Source organism: Schistocerca piceifrons, chromosome 6 (assembly GCF_021461385.2).
Source record: "Schistocerca piceifrons isolate TAMUIC-IGC-003096 chromosome 6, iqSchPice1.1, whole genome shotgun sequence".
Lineage (NCBI taxonomy): Eukaryota > Metazoa > Arthropoda > Insecta > Orthoptera > Acrididae > Schistocerca > Schistocerca piceifrons.
In genome coordinates this window covers 309282634-309305491 of record NC_060143.1, presented here as the reverse complement: position 1 = coordinate 309305491, position 22858 = coordinate 309282634, and positions in this window count along the sequence as shown.

Below are 22858 nucleotides of genomic sequence, written 5' to 3'. Positions count from 1 at the left end.
CCAATTCCTAGGAAGAGGTGGCTGTCAGAGGCCAAGTGACCTCTTCCCCGCCATTTTCTTAGGTTAGTGGAGGTAGCCATGGTGTGTTGCGTTGTCCTGCTCGAATTTGAACTTCCTGTCATATCCTGGGGAAGGGGAGGGAAGAGGATGGGAGGGGTTTAGATTAGTGGAGTAGCCCAATTGACACATCTTCCCTCCAAAATTTGAACATCCCACCATGAGGTCATGCAACATTCACATATCTATCGCCGCCATCTTGTATCCGCCATCTTGAATATATTTGGCAACAATGGAGAGTGAGGCCCCACCGCCCTTATTCCACTACTCCCCTTGGCGCACCTTCCCACAATGGTGGTTTTTGACAGCCATGTTTCCCGTTCATTCCACGATAGATGTGTACTGGTGTTTGTCATTTGGTAGCCAAAATAAGAACAACAGCATGTTGGTCCTCTTTGGTCTTATTTCGTAACAATGTTGCCATCGGTCACATCTTTGTATTTACTGCACATGCATCAGAAAGACACGAATGTCACACTGATCCCTTTCCTACACGTAGGCACTCATATACCTGCATCACTGTCGATTATATTGCATATACTCTGCGGCAACGCCTTCAAACAAACTTTTTATCGCCTGTTATACCGCTTATATACATACAAAAGCAAACAAACTTATTTTTAATGCGGAATTTGACGTGCAAATTTAACAGAGCGGTGGCAAATTAGTCTAGTGACATAATCGTCTCGTCGGTATATGTTAAAAGAGACATTAAAGCGCGAAGAATAGCCGGCACTCCAGCAGCGACTGAGCAGAGCTGCTGCAAAGTGGTAGCAAGCAGGACCGGCCTTAGCACAGCTCAGTTTCTGCTGAACTACTGTAACGAAACGAATATGGCACTACATTAATAGGGCTCGATTTATGGAATGGGCACATAAAATTCCACCTTAAAAAGCATTTTTCTGCTAATGGGAAACCAAACGACCCTTTCCGCTGACATTGGGCGTTGCTTGAAAGCTGTGATGGGTAGCATTTGTTTGAGTTTAATACAGATACACTTTGCAAAAACGAAGTTGTAAATATCTGCCGAAATATCAGAGAAAGTGCGCCTAACTGCTATTAGGAGAGACACCTCACATTTATCTGAAACGAAAAAGAAAAACAAATGTAAAAAATCCAATTGGTCAGGGATGCACCTACCTCACAAACTGGAAAGTAATGCACAAGCCATAAATGTGAACAAGCATTACATTCAAAGAATTTTTCCAGATGACACAGTATGGTTTTTCCTATGGAAATGAATGCAAGAGGTACAATTAGTGATAGCAGACTCGTTTTCAGTGTTCTAAACCTTATGAAATACGTGGGGTTTAAAGCATTGCAACGCCGCTGCTTTTATGCCGTAATGCTCAGAGCAAGGTTTGCCTACAACAGGGTTCATGACAGTACAGGCCACCCGCATTGCAACATTATAGCATTACGGCAGTAGCTACGGCACCGTTTCTATTATTTAAAGTAATCCAGAAGGTATAAGATTTAGAGCAGTGAAACAAAGTCTGCCATCAGAACTGTACCTCTAGTTTTCATTTTGGTAGAAGAAACATACATGTACCACTTAAATAAAACTTAAATTTGTACCGAAAGCAATGTTTGTTTACTTGTAGGAAGTGCACCATTCCTGTTCATTCTGTGAACCCCTGACATATGTGCACCATGAAAATTGCATTAATCACATTTTGTTTCTTATTAGAAACATATTAAGTGTAAATCTATGAGGTGACTATTGTGTAACGTATAATAGGAGAAGTTGTATCTGGAATCCATATGTTTAAACTGGGATTTAAGTTATGTAACATTTATTTCAACCCCATGAAAGATGGACCTTGCCGTTGGTGGGGAGGCTTGCATGCCTCAGCGATACAGATGGCCGTACCTTCAGTGCAACCAAAACACAGGAGTATCTGTTCCGACGCTAGACAAACACCTGGTTCCTAAAGAGGGGCAGCAGCCTTTCCAGTAGTTGCAGGGGCAACAGTCTGGATGATTGACTGGTCTGGCATTGTAACACTAACCAAAACGGCCTTGCTGTGCTGGTACTGCGAACGGCTGAAAGCAGGAAGAAACTACAGCCGTAATTTTTGCCGAGGGCATGCAGCTTTACTGTATGGTAAAATGATGATGACGTCCTCTTGGGTAAAATATTCAGGTGGTAAAGTAGTCCCCCATTCGGATCCATGGGAGGGGACTACTCAGGAGGACGTTGTTATCAGGAGAAAGAAAACTAGCGTTCTACGGATCGGAGCGTGGAATGTCAGATCCCTTAATCGGGCAGGTAGGTTAGAAAATTTAAAAAGGGAAATTCATAGGTTAAAGTTAGATATAGTGGGAATTAGTGAAGTTCGGTGACAGGAGGAACAACGTAGTAGGTGAATATGGAATGAGAGCAAGGAATGAAAGAGGAAGCCGCCTGGTAGAATTCTGCACAGAGCATAACTTAATCATAACTAACACTTGGTTCAAGAATCATAAGAGAAGTTTGTATACATGGAAGAAGACTGGAGATACTGGAAGGTCTCAGTTACATTATATGAAGGTAAGACAGAGATTCAGGAACCAGGATTTTAATTGTAAGACATTTCCAGGGACAGATGTGGACTCTGACCACAATCTATTGGTTATGAACTGTAGTTTAAAACTAAAGAAACTGCAAAAATGTGGGAATTTGAGGAGATGGGACCTGGATAAACTGAAAGAACCAGAGGTTGTAGAGAGCTTCAGAGAGAGCATTAAGGAACGACTGACTAGAATGAGGGAAAGAAATACAGTAGAAGAAGAATGAGTAGCTTTGAGGGATGAAGTAGTGAAGGCAGCAGAGGATCAAGTAGGTAAAAAGACGAGGGCTAGTAGAAATCCTTGGGTAACAGAAGAAATATTGAATTTAATTGATGAAAGGAGAAAATATAAAACTGCAGTAAATGAAGCAAGCAAAAAGGAATACAAACGTCTCAAAAATGAGATCCACAGGAAGTGCAAAATGGCTAAGCAGGGATAGCTACAGGTGAAATGTAAGGATGTAGAGGCTTATCTCACGAGGGGTAAGATAGATACTGCCTACAGGAAAATTAAAGATACCTTTGGAGAAAAGAGAACCACTTGTATGAATATCAAGAGCTCAGATCGAAACCCAGTTCTAAGCAAAGAAGGGAAAGCAGAAAGGTGGAAGGAGTATATAGAGGGTCTATACAAGGGCGATGTACTTGAGGACAATATTATGGAAATGGAAGAGGATGTAGATGAAGATTAAATGGGAGATATGATACTGCGTGAAGAGCACTTAAAGACCTAAGCCGAAAGAAGGCCCCAGGAATAGACAATATTCCATTAGAACTACTGACAGCCTTGGGAGAGCCAGACCTAATACTGCCTACAGGAAAATTAAAGATACCTTTGGAGAAAAGAGAACCACTTGTATCAATATCAAGAGCTCAGATGGAAACCCAGTTCTAAGCAAAGAAGGCAAGCAGAAAGGTGGAAGGAGTATATAGAGGGTCTATACAAGGGCGATGTACTTGAGGACAATATTATGGAAATGGAAGAGGATGTAGATGAAGATGAAATGGGAGATATGATACTGCGTGAAGAGCACTTAAAGACCTAAGCCGAAAGAAGGCCCCAGGAATAGACAATATTCCATTAGAACTACTGACAGCCTTGGGAGAGCCAGACCTAGCAAACCTCTACCATCTAGTGAGCAAGATGTATGAAAAAGGTGAAATACCCTCAGACATCAAGAAGAATATAAAATTCCAATCCAAAAGATGTGAAAATTACCGAACTATCAGTTTAATAAGCCACGGCTGCAAAATACTAACAAGAATTCTTTACAGACGAATGGAAAAACTGGTAGAAGCCGACCTCGGAGAAGTTCAGTTTGGATTCCGTAGAAATGTTCGAACACGTTAGGCAATACTGGCCCAACTACTTATCTTAGAAATTAGATTAAGAAAAGACAAACCTACGTTTCTAGCATTTGTAGACTTAGAGAAAGCTTTTGACAATGTTGAGTGGAATACTCTCTTTCAAATTCTGAAGGTGGCAGGGGTAAAATACAGGGAACAGAAGGCTATTTACTATTTGTACAGAAACCAGATGGCAGTTATAAGAGTCGAGGGACATGAAAGGGAAGCAGTGGTTGGGAAGGGAGTGATACAGGGTTGTAGCCTATCCCCGATGTTATTCAGCCTGTAAATTGAAAAGCAGTAAAGGAAACAAAAGAAAAATTTGGAGTAGGAATTAAAATCCGTGGAGAAGAAATAAAATTTTGAGGTTCGCCAATGACATTGTATTTCTGTCAGAGACAGTAAAGGACCTGGAAGAGCAGCTGAACGAAACGGACAGATTCTTGAACGGAGGATATAAGATGAACATCAACTAAAGCAAAACGAGGATAACGGAAAGTAGTCGAATTAAATCGGGCGATTCTGTGATAATTAGATTAGGAAATGAGACGCTTAAAGTAGTAAAGGAGTTTTTCTATTTTGGGAGCAAAATAACTGATGATGGTCGAAGTAGAGAGGATATTAAATGTAGACTGGCAATAGCAAGGAGAGCCTTTCTGAAGAAGAGAATTTGTTGACATCGAGTATAGATTTAAGTGTCAGGAAGACGTTTCTGCAAGTATTTGTATGGAGTGTAGCCATGTATGGAAGTGAAAAGTTGACGATAAGTAGTTTAGACAAGAAGAGAAGGTTTCGAAATGTGGTGGTACAGAAGAATGCTGTAGATTAGATGGGTAGGTCATATAACAATGAGGGGTTATTGAATAGAATTGGAGAGAAGAGAAATTTGTGGAACAACTTGATTAGAAGAAGGGATCCGTTGGTAGGGCATATTATGAGGCATCAAGGGATCACCAATTTAGTATTGTAGGGCAGCGTGGAGGTAAAAATTGTAGACCAAGAGATGAATACACTAAACAGATTCAGAAGGATGTAGGTTGCGGTAGGTACTGGGAGATGATTAAGCTTGCACAGGATAGAGTAGCATGGAGAGCTGCATCAAACCAGTCTCTGGACTGAAGACCACAACAACAACAACAACAACATTTATTTTTACGGTTATTTCGGTGTGGCTTAAAGACTCCTCGTCGAGTTTATTGCACAGTATTTTATTTTTGATCCTTCAAAATGCCGTCCTTTTGTGCGTCTATTAAAAAATATTACACATAAACACACTGTTGGAGAACTGACTTTTACATTCTGAAAATTATAGTATCCCTGCAGCATGTACATTATTACATAAAGCTAAATTCCAGGGTTTGAACTTCCATATAAAAATTACACTCGACAGGAAAAAGACTACCTGAAAGTTTGAGTTTCACTGCTGGGATCTACATTTTCCTTTACCACCACTCGGAACACTTTTGTTGTTAACTTACTTAAAGTATTTTATTTTAAGAACAGGAAGGTGCCCAACACAATTATCCCGAAGTTCTTCCTCTGAATGATACTCTTATTCGCCAGCGGAATTGTCATCAGTGACTATTGTATAATCTTCGACTTTTTCGTCTGTTTCTCGATCTATATCACTAATATCTTTCTCTGTTCAGTAGTCAAAAACTTCATCAATCTTAGGAGCGTTAAAACTGACACGTTCCTGCGAACATATTCTGTGCTATGCCAAGAGGGCTGGCCTAGGAGACTCCAATATGTGCCAACAGCATCTGTCAGCAACAAAAAAGAAGGCGATAACGCAACCAACAATAGAACATTACAAAGTTGGCGATCGAAGGAAGGTAGGTGTAGGATAGAAGCACTCGGCAACAATTTATTTTGGAGAGCGAGTGTGAAATTTTTTGCGCTGTCTGAGAGACTAAACTTCGTGAGCTAATATTTGAAAATAGATACGTACAGGGCGATTCTTCTGCTCGTACTAATGGTTTTTATACAATCCAAAACATCTTCGAAAACAGCGCTTGAAATTTTTGTATTCTCTTCTTACTACACAGAAATATTAGTCTCGCAGAAAAAGTTAACACGACCTTTTTGTAAGAAATTTAATGTAGTTAAGTTTTGCATTGGGATATGGTTTAGCTGTACGCCACGGGTTTCGAGTTATTCAATAAAACAGCGTTTGAAGGTCACTTTTGTAAATTGTTCTTGAATAATTCGAGAACTACAGTTTCTAGTGTAAACGTATGCCAGAACAAAATTTATCTATTTTATATTTCGTACAAAATGATCCCTTCCATTTTTCCTATAGGATTGTTAATTTGTGCGCAGCTAGCGCGAGAATTTGAAAAACTTGCGCTTGGTATGTAATGACATTGTGGGTTGCATAAAACCCATTGTTAGGGGCAACTGAATCAACCTGTGTGTAGTAACGTTGTAGTTAATTTTGATCGTTACAATTATACCTGTATTATTCACCTACACAGAATACAATACACTGCCAGGTATTCAAAAACTTTAAGTAAAGTAATGACATATACGTTTGTTGAGCAGAACAAAACTAGTAACAACATTAACATGAGCATCAAAATTTTAGAAGCTTTCATGTTGTTTAGCCCAACCTACGGCTTCTTGAGGTAGCTTGCATCGATCTGGTGAAGATTTAATCTGCTGACGTGAAATTCGCGTGCCGTGCGAAGTACAGCAGCCAACTCTAGGCCACTCTCTACATCGTTTGTGCTACAGGGAAAACAAAACTGATCGTTTTGTTATTTTATATTAAATAGTTACTATTATAAAAGTCATTCGTATATATCATTCAGCAGCCTTAGCATAGTGGAGGTGGAAAAATCCACTGTAAACGGACAAAATTTTGTATCAGTACAACCGACGTATCGACTGGCAAAATGTGCATTCTCAGCGGATATGTTGGGGGAGTGCGAACACCACATTCGCAGCTCTCCTCCCTTTGTTCACCACATCAGTCAGCTGCGACTCTGGGATACGAATATTAGTGTCATTTTCGATATAATCCCCGTCTTTACGAGAGCCATACTTCCTGAATCCGTGGATCACCGAAAACTTCGATGATGTGTCGCTTAATATTTCAGGTTTGTTCTAACGTCAACTTACGAGGGTTGGAACTTTAACAGTGGCAGCTATTTATTTTCAGCTCCTACAAAGTTGATACGTGTTTGAAAGTTTGACTGACCTTCACAGTAGTGACCAGCATTGTGTATAACCCGTTGCCAGCGATGTGGAAGTCATAGGATACTCTTAGCAGCGCTAGTTGTGTTGACAGTTCGAGCGGCGCGGTCTATTGCCCAACGAATTTGTAGCAGTTCTGAAGCGAATGCCGTGAAGTGTTTCCTTCATTTGAGAAATCGAGTTGAACTTACGAGGTCCTAAGTCAGGGGAGTGCAGTAGATGGTATAGCACTTAGCAGCCCCATCAGTCAAACAAATAAATAACAGCTTCCACTGTACGTGCTTGAGCATTGTCCTGCAAAATGATGGTCAGGTCCTGCAAATAGTGTCATCACTTCTGTCTCTATGCTGTTCATTTTTGGAACACAGCCTACGACGAGCTTAGAGACAGAAATGATGACACAGTTGCAGGACCTGAACATCAATTTGAAGGACACTGCTCAATCACGTTCAGTGCAAGCTGTTACTGATTTGTTCGATTGATGGGGCTCCTAAGTGCTATACCATCTACTGCACTCCCTTGACTTAGGCCCTCGTAAGTTCAACTCGATTTCACGGCATTCGCTTCAGAACTGCTACAAATTCGTTGGGCAATAGACCGCGCCGCTCGAACTGTCAACAATACTGGCACTGTTAAGAGTATCCTGCGACTTTCACATCGCTGGCAACGGGTTATACACAATGCTGGTGACTACTGTGAAGGTCATCAAAAATTTGAAATACGTATCTACTTGGTACGAGCTGTAAATAAATAATTGCCACTATTAAAGTTCCAACCCTCGTATTTTCTGTTGGACGGAAAGTGTTATAGTGCGTAAAACGGAAACAGCTACACGACAGAACACTCATAAATACACTGGGTCTTACAACTATTTAATTCTACATTAAAAAGCTTTCTAATAAGTAGCTAGTGCTTTCTGATATTCAAATAAACTGGCATGACACGTATCTGTTCAGATTGCGTCTCATCTCAAATAGAGGATCGTTTTAATTAAATTTTAGTTACTAGGAGCCAGTGTAGATGGAAAATTATTTGCCAAGCTTTCTAGGAATGATGTTTAGACTGTGTACTGCAGGATTTGCGTTGTTTGTAGTTTTAGTGTGATGACTTGCCATTGGGCGTCGACACTAGTAGGCGACGTAGGGTTGAAATATAAACATTGGTCTGCACAAGATTGGCAGGGCTTTGCTCGTAAAGCTATTTTATCAAAACAACAGCAGTAGTGCTTTCGACGCATTAAGTGAATACACAGAGCTCCTCTTGAAGAACATGATTCGGATCTTCGAACTATCTGGTGATTTGGGAATTGCTTTTTGGGGGAAGCCTACTGCCAAATGGACCACAGATTATTATAACTTACTGTTGCCATGGATGATAATCCTTAACGAATGTTCCATCTTAAGGCGGTGCATGAGCTACGGCACCGTAGCTGAGCATTCCATGGGCCACCGTTCGAAGAGTGCTGCGAACAGATGTGAAATGTGATTTTTAGTGCGGTTGTAGGATTTCGTCATGCATATGGTTGTCGCCTAGGGCAACGTTTGTAACATGGAATGTAACCACGTCACGCAGTTAACAAATATTACCCTCTGATGTGGCAATTAAAATGTGTTTCTTTCAATGGTTTATTCGTTATTTCCCGTCCGCGTATCGTTACAAGTGTTTCCACAATGTTTCCTCGTTCCACGATCACCCAATTAGCGAATGTTTAATTTTAACCTCCCTGTATACGCGGGAACGCTGGCACGAGAACAGATAAATGGCGAGAGGTGGCACTACAGTGCGACAATTTCGGTGGCGAAATAGTTTCACTCGTATGAAGTCATCTGCAGACCAATAATTGCAGTGCTAGCCGCACCGGCCGCGGAAAGTGATTGTGTGGTCAGACACCTGTCAGCTCGACAACTTCCCCTTCACTGAAGTTCTGCGCCCAATAAAGCCAGAGCGAATCTCGTGAACGTGTGAGTGCACCGAAAATAATCGCACCGGACAAGCAATTACCCACTCTTTGGAGACATCACTCTACAGTCTCTAGCCGTGATAATGCGCACCATTCGGCGACAAACAGATCCTACAGTTTTTTTTTATTTTTTTTTTTAGTTACGTCGTACTCATTAAGAGGTTGGGAGCCTGATTGCTGCGCTCCACCTGCTGCTCCTATGGGATGAGGGTCAGATGATTAGTTGAGGCAGAGACATAGCTAGACAACTTGGCACACTGTCGCCCCCCCCCCCCCCCCTCCCCACCCCATCTATTCCTGCCAAACCATAAGAACATATTTTTTTGTAAGAAGCAGTTTTCTGATACGAGAAGAATAGCGAGCAAAATATAATGTGAAGTATTTCGTAAATAGTTCTTTTTTTTATGAATACGAATGAAGCAAACTAATGAAACGCATTTTATAAGTAACACAGATTGATTGATTATTAATGAAGTGGTACAAATACTCAGAGATCGTCTTAGTAATAGGGGCCTCAAACATGTAGCTTAGAATCTATTCTTTATAACTTCTTGATGCAATAATTTACCAACAGCCATCTTCAGGCCATCAATGTAATGCCGAAACTGGTAGCATATAACAAGTTCATAAAATAAATTTCTCCAATACCTACGGCTGTTGGTAAATGATTGCATCAAGAAATACATGCCAGCCGTTGTCCCACAGTCCCTAATGGATCACCAAAGATTCGTTATAACGTCTTTCGTTGCAAATTTTTAAACTAAATCATAAAAATCTATATCTTTAGCTAGACTATTTTCAATTGACAAAAGTAACAAACTACAGAGTCGTGCTCAACTCTTATTCAACCTAAGATAATTCTTAATTTCACGTGAATCTACAAAAACATACAAGGTAAGTCCGAAGTAAAACTGGGAACAGAGTCTGGACGTTCGTATTCAACCACAAACTGTAAGAATTTTAAGGATATCAAAACAAGACGTTCTCGTTTAGGAACTTCGACACCTTTCAGAAATCTTCTTACGCGTTGAAATTCTGCAAGAATACAACATAAAGCCGGCCGTGGTGTCCGAGAGGTTCTAGGCGCTACAGTCTGGAACCGCGCGACCGCTACGGTCGCAGGTTCGAATCCTGCCTCGGGCATGGATGTGTGTGATGTCCTTAGGTTAGTTAGGTTTAAGTAGTTCTAAGTCTAGGGAACTGATGACCTCAGAAGTTATGTCCCATAGTGCTCAGAGCCATTTGAACCATTTTTGAACAACATTCAAAGACCTCATTACATCATAATTATCAATTAAACTTTTTACAATCGTAGACAGTTACGTTTCTGAAGTTCTAATCAGATTGCTGGGCTCTAAAAAAAGCAAAAATATCTTATATACGTTCCATTGAACATGTTTCGATTTCTTGTAGAAACCTGTTCGTGAAGAAAATTGTAATCCTGCTTACATCGATACATACGGGGTGTTCATTTTAACTGAAGACACTGAAATATCTCGAAAACTAAACATCGAATTAAAAAAAAATATGATTCCAATTTGTTTACCTCGTAGGGGGACATCCAACGATACAGCCACTCGACCCGACACCCCATCCCGTACGCTGGTGGCGTGGGCCACTTTGAAATCTTCAGTCATAACCCTCGTCCTTTATTGAAGGTTAGATTCTACGACAAAACTACATACGTTTTGTCTGAAGCATTTTCTTAGTTTCGCTGCAGATAGCTTTGTAATCGGAGGAATAGAAACGAGAACACAATCGTAATTTACTACACGCTACTTAACGGCTTTTCAATATCCAATGGCACATGGGGCCACACTTCTATGCTTCAAGGACAGGCCGTGTCAGTATTTTATAACTTCTTATTGGAAACACCATTTGCAAACTTGTATTTCTCCATCATATCGAACGGGGAACTCGACGCGCTGCCGTGACAGTGTTGCGAACTACGATGTATCATAAAAGGCAGTACACTACGACCGGAGCATAGTATATTGCAGTCGTGGAACAGACAGCAACTCTAAACGCTACAATAATAGATCAGTGTTTATCGCCTGCACATCTACCTACCATTTGGAGAACAGACGTGCAAGTGGGCGATGAATGTTGCAATCACAGAAGAAAAAGTTGAAACGATACTGATTTAGGGAGAATGTAGGAGAAATTAAAGGCTGCTGTTGCCTTGTATTCCGAGCGTTTTCAGAGAAAGCTCTTTCTCGTTATTTCTTTTACAACGCCTTTATGTCTTATGGCAGCGTACAGACCAACAAAGCAAACGAAGCAAACTTTTTACAGGAGAAGCTAATGAAACAGTTGTGCTAATGGCAGTGCACCACAACCCTCGGATGAGCGCCCTGCAGTTACACTAAGAAAATGGCTCTGAGCACTATGGGACTCAACTGCTGTGGTCATAAGTCCCCTAGAACTTAGAACTACTTAAACCTAACTAACCTAAGGACAGCACACAACACCCAGCCATCACGAGGCAGAGAAAATCCCTGACCCCGCCGGGAATCGAACCCGGGAACCCGCGCGTGGGAAGCGAGAACGCTACCGCACGACCACGAGATGCGGGCAGTTACACTAAGATTCCGGTATATTGTCATAATATTGCATCATCGTAAGTTCAATCCTCCCTTATGTGACTGCATCAAAAACTTCATAACCGGTTAGTGTTTCGTAAGCGGACACGTCAAAAAATACAACTGACCCCCACGTTCTTTGCAGAGTTACTACTTTCCGATGAGCTTACATTCAAAAATCACGGAAGCGTTAACTGACGTAACGTGCAACACTGGAGTGTAGACAATCCCCAAAGATAACGGCCAGTTGAACGTCAACGTCATTGGGCGGTTAACGTATAGTGTGGCATCATGGGGAACAACCTCATTGATCCGTATTTCATCGACTGAACGCTGAATGGACGAAAATATAGAACGTTTGTCGAACAGGAGCTACCGGTACTACTTTAGAATGTTTCCGTGGACGTTAGACAACGTACGTGGTTTCAGAATGACAGTTGCCCAGTGCATTACGTAATTGAAGCACGTGAGGTATTAGACCGTGTTGACAATGGTCGGTGGATCGGCGCACTAGGTCGCCTGATTTCTATCTGTGGGGATATTTAAAAGGTCAGGTGTACCAGCAAATGCGAACAGGCCGTGAAGACATGGTCAACCGCGTCAGAAACACCTGTGCTGACATTCTCATAGACATGCTCCCGTCTTGTGTACTGTCATTTGAAAAGCGATCACTAAGTTTATTGAAACTGTCGGTACTAAGTTTGAGCACTTACTCCAATTTGAAAAGTTTTTTCTTTTTTTTCTTTTTAGGGCGCAAAACATCTAAGGTCATAAGCGTCCAGTATAGAACCATAAAATGCTGGGACCGTGAGGGTAAAAAACCGTTGCGAGGACCAATACAGAAAGGTAGCAAAAATCTAATACGCCAAGACGTTACGGAAGAGTATCTAAAAGACGTCGACAAGACACCGGAGTCACCAGGTAGAAATCAAATCTCTTTTGTGATATACTGGTTTTTAAAAAACTTAAAACGCGAGCCACAGCTCGCATGTCATCTGCTAAAATGTCCGGCAAAGCGGGCGGCAGCCCGACCCTGAGACGTAAGTGGATAAAATAGGGACAGAGGATGAGATATGAATTTGAAAAGTAGAGTAGCGTTCTCTTCGTGCCACGTCCACAGTGGCGTGTCGAGTAGTCTCCTGTTCGACATGTCGGAGGAATACAACGTTACGGAGGAGTTTCCCTTCAGAAGTTATGAAATACTGGCCTGCCCTACCTTGGCAACATAGTGTTTGGGTCCCACGGGCCATCAGGTACTCAACGGTCATTGAGCAGCATATCGTAAATTACGATTATGTACCCATTCCTATTCGTACCATTACAGCGCCATCTATTGCAAAACGTAAAAATGCTTCCGACCAAACGTTTACGATTTTGCCATAGAATCGTGTGTAATATCATTGGATATCTCCTTCCGAGACAAACAATTTTTTTTTTTGTTGATCCGATGCGGATTTTTCGAGATATTTCAATGTCTTCAGTTAAAATGAACACCCTCTGTATTCAACTACACGTGTCGTGGAAAAATTCTTTTTTGATTCCAGTAGACTCCTCCATCCGGAACCTCAATTTTTTTACTATCACAATGCCTTCGCTAACAAAGGATGGGATAGGTTTTCTTTATTTTATAATCTCAAATCTGTACTTACCACAAAATAATAATAGCACGAAAACTTTCACAGCATAGCCAGATCGTAATACCAATTATGTGACTGATAAGGTATGTTAACAACTCCTCCGTACAAAAATATACTAAGATCATTGAAATTTCTATTTAAGTACAGTACGAGAATAATGTCTATTTAGAGGCGTTATTAACGGGAAAATGCGCATATGGATGCAAAAGTTCAGTTCCAGTCCAAAAGCTTTCTTAGTACCTCCAACATGTACCGTATCAAGTACCGTGTGCGCGTGATAGTTACTGACACGCTGTTTTGACTGGAAAATGCGCATATGGATGCAAAAGCGTTAGGTCCAGTCCATAAGCTTTCTCAGTATTACCAGCGTTCTGTTCGTGAACAGGTCTGCAGCTTTTGTGTGATTACAAAAACTGCTAAAGGAACAGTCTTAAGTTGCGTAGAAAGATTTACTTATTAACTGATGACTAGCTTCAGCGCCTCGTCCGTTATCAGTCATCCATGAACATAAGACTTACGTTGTAACCAGACGTGCATTACAGGCCACAAAGCATGTAATGTGACAGTATATAATATAGAATCAACATCTTAACATGGCTGTGTCAACACATGAACTGATATCAGTTTAGGTTTTGACACAGTGATGTTGATGTGTTGACGGTACATTGTACAGTGCCACATTTACATGTTTTTTGGGCTGTAATGCAGGTCTGGTTGTAATGCAAGATAATGGACGAGCCACCGAAACTAGTCAACAATGAATAAATAAAACTTCCTGAGCAACTTAAGACTGTTCATTTCACAGTTTTTGGGATCACATAGGCTTTGTAATTGGCCACCCGCTCACTCAAGTGTCACGAATGAAGAGCTGGAAGAACTTTTTACAAGTTGTACCATAGTACCTAGCAAGTTTTGTCACCCCTTATGAGGTGGTACCTGGTATAGACCGCACCCCAACAACGCCCTATCTACGCCTCTGAGCTGAGATGCGATTGGATGCCTGAGTTTTTACCAAATGAGAACCGGATGCATGCTTCTATATGAATAGAGCTGTTTTAGTCTTGGAAGGAAGTATCCACACCATAGTCATCATGACGATGCAGAAGAAATGACATCATCTGGTCGCCAAGATGTTGAACAAATATCTTGCTTCATGTTCATTACGGGCTGAATGAATGTGCCCAATTCCTGATACGAGAAATATCTTCGAAACATCAAAGAATTAATTTGGCCCTACGTTAAATCCTCCACGCACCTTGGATTAAGTGCCTTATACGACCTCCGGTGCATTCGGGACCTTGCATCATTTGAAGGATACAGTCGAGTTTCTGTACTGTTTGGCTTTTTTTTTTTTTTGTTATCAGTCTACTGACTGGTTTGATGCGGCCCGCCACGAATTTCTTTCCTGTGCTAACCTCTTCATCTCAGAGTAGCACTTGCAACCTACGTCCTCAATTATTTGTTTGACGTATTCCAATCCTTGTCTTCCTCTACAGTTTTTGCCCTCTACAGCTCCCTCTAGTACCATGGAAGTCATTCCCTCATGTCTTAGCAGATGTCCTATTATCCTGTCCCTTCTCCTTATCAGTGTTTTCCACATATTCCTTTCCTCTCCGATTCTGCGTAGAACCTCCTCATTCCTTACCTTATTAGTCCACCTAATTTTCAACATTCGTCTATAGCACCACATCTCAAATGCTTCGATTCTCTTCTGTTCCGGTTTTCCCACAGTCCATGTTTCACTATGTACTCCAGACGTACATCCACAGAAATTTCTTCCTCAAATTAAGGCCGGTATTTGATATTAGTAGACTTCTCTTGGCCAGAAATGCCTTTTTTGCCATAGCGAGTCTGCTTTTCATGTCCTCCTTGCTCCGTCCGTCATTGGTTATTTTACTGCCTAGGTAGCAGAATTCCCTAACTTCATTGACTTCGTGACCATCAATCCTGATGTTAAGTTTCTCGCTGTTCTCATTTCTACTACTTCTCATTACATTCGTCTTTCTCCGATTTGCTCTCAAACCATACTGTGTACTCATTAGACTGTTCATTCCGTTCAGCAGATCATTTAATTCTTCTTCACTTTCACTCAGGACAGCAATGTCATCAGCGAATCGTATCATTGATATCCTTCCACCTTTTATATTAATTCCACTCCTGAACCTTTCTTTTATTTCCATCATTGCTTCCTCGATGTACAGATTGAAGAGTAGGGGCGAAAGGCTACAGCCTTGTCTTACACCCTTCTTAATACGAGCACTTCGTTCTTGATCGTCCACTCTTATTATTCCCTCTTGGTTGTTGTACATATTCTATATGACCCGTCTCTCGATATAGCTTACCCGTACTTTTTTCAGAATCCCGAACAGCTTGCACCATTTTATATTGTCGAACGCTTTTTCCAGGTCGACAAATCCTATGAAAGTGTCTTTATTTTTCTTTAGCCTTGCTTCCATTATTAGCCGTAACGTCAGAATTGCCTCTCTCGTCCCTTTACTTTTCCTAAAGCCAAACTGATCGTCACCTAGCGCATTCTCAATTTTCTTTTCCATTCTTCTGTATATTATTCTTGTAAGCAGCTTCGATGCATGAGCTGTTAAGCTGATTGTGCGATAATTCTCGCACTTGTCAGCTCTTGCCGTCTTCGGAATTGTGTGGATGATGCTTTTCTGAAAGTCAGATGGTATATCGCCAGACTCATATATTCTACACACCAACGTGAATAGTCGTTTTGTTGCCACTTCCCCCAATGATTTTAGAAATTCGGATGGAATGTTATCTATCCCTTCTGCCTTATTTGACCGTAAGTCCTCCAAAGCTCTTTTAAATTCAGATTCTAATACTGGATCCCCTATCTCTTCTAAATCGACTCCTGTTTCTTCTTCTATCACATCAGACAAATCTTCACCCTCATAGAGAGAGGCTTTCAATGTATTCTTTCCACCTATCTGCTCTCTCCTCTGCATTTAACAGTGGAATTCCCGTTGCACTCTTAATGTTACCACCGTTCCTTTTAATGTCACCAAAGGTTGTTTCGACTTTCCTGTATGCTGAGTCTGTGCCTCCGACAATCATATCTCTTTCGGTGTCTTCACATTTCCTGCAGCCATTTCGTCTTAGCTTCCCTGCACTTCCTATTTATTTCATTCCTCAGCTACTTGTATTTCTGTATTCCTGATTTTCCCGGAACATGTTTGTATTTCCTCTTTTCATCAATCAACTGAAGTATTTCTTCTGCTAGCCATGGTTTCTTCGCAGCTACCTTCTTTGTACCTATGTTTTCCTTCCCAACTTCTGTGATGGCCCTTTTTAGACGTGTCCATTCCTCTTCAACTGTACTGCCTACAGCGCTATTCCTTATTACTGTATCTATAGCGTTAGAGAACTTCAAACGTATCTTGTCATTCCTTAGCCTTTTACAGATGTGAAAATTCATGTGCGGCTTTGAGCAATTGCCTTTTGCAAGATACTTAACTCCAGATGTTCACTATATACATACCTCTTCGCGACATTTGCTCGGAAATCGGTTGAGACTGACTTGCAGTCGTTTTATGACCACTGTTTTTACGCCTTGTGTCGAGGAACGTTCCCAAAGTAAGTTTCATCATTCATTTTGAAAATGATCGTTTACCACATGGCAAAAACAAACACTCGTTGCTGGTTCAACGACAGAAGAGGCGTCATGGAGGAGGAATGACGCAATCGCAGAGCGCCAATGGAGAAAGAGTAGCAACAGACCGGCCTGCCTAAGGTTATTCGAGAAAACATCACGATGGCAGACGGATGTGTACTGACAACGTAGTCACCAGTAGAGTGTGTGCAGTTGACCGGTATGAATGGGCACTAGAGACTAACGTGTTCGTCATCCATGAACGTCTACAGACAGTGTATGGTGGATAGTCATGTCTCTTCAAATGACGGGCACTGGTGTTGCATGTTCATCGAAGGAAGGCAGAGTATGGGGGATGAACATCGAAGTGGGCGTCCATCCACATCTACAATTGAAAATAGAATTGGTAGAGTACAGGACACGGTATTAGCGGACAGGCACGTAAAGGTGTCATACGTGGTGTTTGGCTGTGCTCAGGCCCATCACATGCCCCATGATGTGATAGGTTAAAGAAAAGTGTCTGCAAGAAAATGCCAGGGATTCTGACCGCAGATCACAAGAGTGCAGGAATGGGAATCAGCCTTGGTCATTTCATGCGGTATATGGGCGAGGGAAATGAGTTTCTGTTCAGAATCATCAAAGGCCGCCTCAATGACGAGGAAGGATCCCAATTCACCAGTGACAAAAAAATTCAAAGTGTCACCCTCTGCTGCTGGGAATGTTATGGCCACAGTGTTCTGAGACATGAAGGGTGTAGTCCCCTTGATTTCTTCCAGCAAGGGACCATCAATGTGGCATACTACTAAGTCACCTTCATGACACTCAGGTCCGCCATTTGACGAAAGAGACCAGGCCTCTTGAGTGAATATGTTGTGCTCTTGGATCACAACGCAAAATCACAAACAGCAAGGCTCACACAGTATCAGATTCGTCGCTTCTTATGAGAGGGAGCGGATCACTCTGCCTACATACCTGGTCTTGCCCCTTCGGACTTTCACTCTTTCTCTACATTGAAAGCCGCTCTCTCGGGATGTCATTTTCAAAGCAGTACTGAGTTGGAGCAGGCTGTGCGATAAATCCCTGTATCGCACAGCAGTGATACCATATCGAAAAATGGTGCCAAATGAATAATTCATGATGCCATGGTGTAGTCGTTTCTGCAATAAGGTTGCCGTGTGAAAAAACAGTTACGAAACTTTTTCTCGGAATATCCCTCGTAGATGATGGCTGCGAATGGTACGCCATTTCTTTTGGAAACTTTCTACAGAGGGCGCTCAAGCACGAACAAATCCCCCAACTTCATTTGCGGTGTGGTCCTAACACTAGAAACCCTTTCTGCCATTCTGCAACGTCCACACATCGATCCATCCCGCAACATCGATGCTATACAGCCGACTGGAACACAGATACCATTTCACTGCCATGCTTTACGACACCGAAGAAAGATCACATGACGGCCTGATACAACTCGACAGCATCTAGAGAGCTGAAGAGCGACCAGCGTGCACTTTTAAGATGGTGACTAATATTTCGTTGGGTGAGCGTATTTTTCAAAGCTGGATGTTTGTTGAGTTACTCGATTAGAGCAAAGAAGTTTCTAATTAAACTCTGTATTATCATGAACATTAAATTATGTACAGTATTACCCTCAGTACCCGGCCATACGTTGCTGTGGCTCAGTCTGGTTAAAAAGAAGGATCCAGGGCGCAGTGGGTCACGCGTCAGTTGGGAACATAATTATCTCCCGTTACAGAAAAGGGCTCACAAAAACGTCACATTGGACTCGCATTCGGGAGGATGACGGTTCAATCCCGCGTCCGGCCATCCTGATTTAGGTCCCCTGAAAGGGCACCGCCGATTTCCTTCTCCGTCCTTCCCTGATCCGACGAGACCTATGACCTCGCAGTTTGGTCTCTTCCCACAACCAACCCCCCACCCCCAAAACGTCCCCAATAAAGCCATATAATGGTTCCCTAGGCAAGCTCGCTCTTTTCAGCGGTCGAGTAGCCAACAGTTAAATTTCAGTCGCCGCGATGGCGCCAGTAACAGTCCACAGGCTAGGCCGTCGCCTTCCAGCTACGTTACGACCAATGGAGTGCTCATACGTTCTAGCCAAAACAGGACCTTCAAATCTCTACAATGCTGCCAGCAAGTGCCTTTCCCTCTGCTTGCCTCTATATCTCACCTGTCACTGGTCAAGCGCCCTCTTGCAAGCTGCAGGACAGAGACATATACAGGGGATCTATTATCGATAACTGAGCGTTAAGTTTGTCTTGTGCGCACGGCACAGTAGCGTAAACTAAAAGAGAGAATACCGTTGCAGGAGAACCGAGGTTCCAAGCGCTGATAGAAAGTACTGAAGCTCAAATGGTTATAGGCGAGAAAAGCTTGGTAAAGCCTAATTCAAATGGCTATAGGGACTATGGAACTTAACATCTGAGGACAGCAGTCCCAGTCCCCAGATGCAGAACACCAACATAAATCATAGACAACAACAATTATTACGAAAAAATTAAAAACGTAAAATAAAAATCTCAAACAAAAGTAAAATAAGCTCTAGGCAAAAGCATCATTAGAAACAAATCAATATAAAAATAAAAAAGAAATAAAAACAACTGAATTTCACACATCACTTACTTATAATAGTAACTATGTAAACATGTAATATTGCTGACCCACTGCCATCCAGGCTGTCAGAAAGGTAGCATATATGGAAAACAAGTAACACGCGATACACATCACCAGTGTACACCTGGGAGAAAGTAATAATTCCAAAACAGACAAGACATGACAGCAATGATGTTACATGTAAACTAAAACACCTAATGACATATTATACCTTTTCAGATCATAGTTACAAGACCATTATATTAAGCCCATTGCTTATTTATGTATTTACAGAGCACCTGACGATGGCAATTTGCCCAAAGGGGCTCATCGTGAATGAGATAAAATACAAACAATTTACATAGAAGTTTAGCTATTATTCATATTCATGTCATTAAAAGACATATTTTGCACTGCGAGCCGCAAAGAACAAAAGTTATTTCATTTGTAATAGTATGTGACTTCTCTTTCTGCGATCACAGTTGGTATTCAGTCCAGCGACCATATATAGCCTTCCCAAAGATAACTGGAGTATTGCATTCGCTGGTGTCTTAAGAAGATGCGGGCGCCATTCGTGTACAATTTCTTCTGTCATTGTTACCTGCGTTGGTAACTATATATCAGTTTCATCAATGGATTGAACTATCATTCCTCGCGCTTTGATTATTTGGTCCATGCCAGTAATACATCATAATAACGATGGACCTTGCAAACGAATCTAAATGCCAACAGCTCGTGTTAACCCTAAGCATGACTTTTACGAACATATACCGAAGTACACAAATAACTGTAATCAGTCACTTTTATTCATCTTTCTACTATGAATGTCGGATTATCGTACCTCCCTAATCAAATGAATCTAGTTATATTAATGAGACGTAGATGTTTAGGGATACATTTGTCGTAAAATGCAATAAATATGGGACTTAATTCCCAGACTCTACCGTGTAATTGCAAGTGTCACACTTACCTACACACATTTCATCAACGACTGATTATCATTCAATGTTTACTCAGATCTCTTCAGAATCGACTGTCATATAATTAGCTCCCCTATGCTGATTCGGATACTCTAACGAATCAGCCACAACACCCTCCTCAGCAAGTCATTTGTTGTTCCTAACTCATTGTACAGCACTCATAAGCAGTGGGCAATAACACATTTCTGAATTTCCCTGCATTTCTGAGATTTTGTTGGTGTCTAAAAATTCCAACTGTTCGACATTATAAACGGTAGCCAGAAACAATCTCAAAAGCTTGTAAGGCCGTTGCAGGATAGGTTGTGGTGAGACACAATTGTGAAGAAACAAGCCGATACGTTACGCCCTTTACACGTTGACTTGCATTGAAGTTTGCCAATCAGACCGTTACCCGCGAAAGTTCAAGCACCCTGCCAGATACAATTTGTGTCCGTTGCTCTCATAGTATAAATGATAGGGTATGAGACTGCTCGGGTTCGATCCTTACTACCGTCTCAGTCCAGCTCTTTATCGCTCTCTTCTGTAGTTTTAGGAAACCAGAAGAAGAACTTGTTTGGCGACACCGTCTCTGGAAGGCGGCTTGAAATTGTGCGCTCAACGACCTGACTGGCTAACTTCAACGCTAATTAACTCGGAAGCGGCTCAACGTGTCGAACTGTTCTCTTAACACTTATTTCTCAGCACAACCTATCCTGCAACATCCTCACAAGATTTTTGCACTGTTTCTGGTCACCCTGTGTATGTTCTCCTTTGAGAGAACACACGTTGTCCTACTCTGTAAACTTTTTACGGCTTCTGAGAGGAAAAAAACAACATATAATTGCATATATTCCAAGAATATCCAACGGCACCCTCACCCAGTACTTACTGTACAATATTAATAATGGCAGTTACATAACAGTTCGTAAGATCGCGCCCAAGGCATGTTGGGGCCCCTCATCAAGGGTAGCGTATTGTCTTATGCCAAGTAGAGAATCGATAGATGAGTTTCGAGCATTTCCTCCTGTCCCTCAGGAATTATTTTATTTTATAGAGATCGTTACAAAACGGAAACGTAGCCTTCCTAAATTACAGAATTACGGAATGTACAGGATTGTCTCGATTTATAACTTTCAGAACACACCTTTAGAAATCGATCTGTGTTTTGTACGGCCGATATTCTCATTGTTAGATATGATTCTACTGGTTCACATTTTTGATTCAGAACCTGATTTTTGGAGAAGATTTCAGGACTCTTATGCCTAATTTCACGTGTATAATTTCATAAACGAATAGGGTTTTGGAACAGCGTATTTTTATTTAACTGAGAAATCTCGCAGTGTCATGTGGGATAGCCAGCAATTTCAAGTAAACTGAACTAGGTATTTCAGAAGTGAAATTATCGCATCATACATCTTCAAGAGAATTTTATGGCAGTCAGAGAGAAAAAGAAGAGACGTAGAGAAGGCAGTTTTAAATGAGAAAACTGTCTCTTATAAATAATTCATGACGCCCTTGCTGTTTCACTGGAGGTACGCACATGTGAAGTTATAGCAGATGTTATAAAGGAACGCAAACATTGGACAAGCGCCGTTTGTACAGCGAGGAGGACCCGGCGTTGGAGAGAAAAGCGGCGCAGCGAGAGAAACGTAATATCTCTGACCTGGGGATCAAGTCCCTGGAAAATTCCCTGCTACGAGGACTGAGAAACAATTGAAGCGCAGTAATGCTGCCGTTTTCACTTTTGTTTTTCGAAGGGAACTCTATATTTCTTCTTACTTGATTCCGACGAGAGGTTCAGTTGAAGTGGCAATAATTTTAGAATAAGCGCTGGAGGAGAGAGCAAGAACTTCGTCTTTTATTAGCGCTGCTCACCTTTGCAATCAAAGTTACTAGTACTAGGTTTCGACACGAACAGATTTCGCTGAACTGGAGAACTATTTGGTTTCATATATTCACAAACGTACTGAATGAGAAGTGTACGCAGTGCGAAAATGTTGTTTATACCGAAGATGAATTACTGGTGTGATACTTTGTACACTAAAGAAAAGCAACGTTGTTTGCTAAACAAGAGCTTATGTACACTTCAGTAATAGTTTACGATGTTTTGTTCACTTTCGCCAGTATGTACACTCTAGTGGTTGAAATCTGCCACTTGAGAAGCGGTAGTACAACTAAACTGCACACCAGCCTCTCAAAACAAAGGGAACAGCAGTGATAATGTTTCTAGTAGCCTTGGAAGCATCGTATTCGATACACTAGCAGATATGAACATTGCCAGGTGGCCTTTTCCGGGTTGAACATGCGAATCTGTTTGAGCAGGAAGGGTAGTGCCACAATCCTAAGTGC